Source organism: Rhea americana, unplaced genomic scaffold (assembly GCF_003343005.1).
Source record: "Rhea americana isolate MKP2758 unplaced genomic scaffold, rheAme1 scaffold_485, whole genome shotgun sequence".
In the NCBI taxonomy this organism is placed as follows: Eukaryota; Metazoa; Chordata; class Aves; order Rheiformes; family Rheidae; genus Rhea; species Rhea americana.
The window spans coordinates 106,271-107,247 of NW_028186629.1; positions in this window are offsets into that span (position 1 = coordinate 106,271).

The following is a 977-nucleotide window of genomic DNA, read 5'->3' on the forward strand; positions in this document are numbered from 1 at the left end:
AAGGGAAGGGAAGGGAAGGGAAGGGAAGGGAAGGGAAGGGAAGGGAAGGGAAGGGAAGGGAAGGGAAGGGAGAAAAGAAAAGAAGACAACCAAAAAACTCAATACATAGAGAGTCAATATGGCAGAATCAATAAAATTCTGAATAGGTTAAAGCCACTGTTCAGGTGAAACTGAACAGACTTTCTGACAGAATTGTATTTCCCTCCACTCCTTTACTTGATCATAGGAATCCCATAGGATTCCTGACATTAATATCCATCCTGACTGGGTCATGACCTTAACAGGTCTTCAATGTTCACAAACATCACTGTGCTTCACGCAATAACCAAGCATGAATTTTAGACTTCATCCCAAACTACTGTACAGTAAAGGGAGCGTGCTGTAAAGACAAAGTCAACATAGTAATCTTTCACTCCAAACTATCTGCTTGAATTCATGTACATAGCACAGTCCTACCAGAGTTGCTTTTTGAACAGTTATGGCAACATAGCATTCAATAACCTAGGCATGGTGAAAAGAGGCAGTAGCCTGGGCCTCTGGAGTCTCTGACTGCAAACAGCCATAGGACTACACTGCAGACAGGTCTACATAGGTTCAAAGCAAGCTGTTCCTGGCATTGTTGAAGGAGATACTGAAGTACAGTGGGGCAGATCTGCTGCTGCACAGATAGCCCCTTTCTCAGCAGCATGTACCACCACTCTGTGTCTTCCTTCTGCAGCTGTAAACAAATGTTTCCCGTCCAGGCATTCATTCCCAGCTTTACTTCCATTTCCTTGCCGCCAGTTTTCCATGGCAAGAATAACTCATTTACTGGAAATGTAGTCATAGAATTTAATTTTGTCTGTACCCCTGTGAACCTTTAACTTGGCTCTAGTACTATCCACGTTCTCTGCATGTTCTGTCAGGTAGTCCTCATGATGAAGTTGCTGTCTGCATGAAAAAGGAGAGAGCCCACAGAGATGCATGAAGAGAAAGAA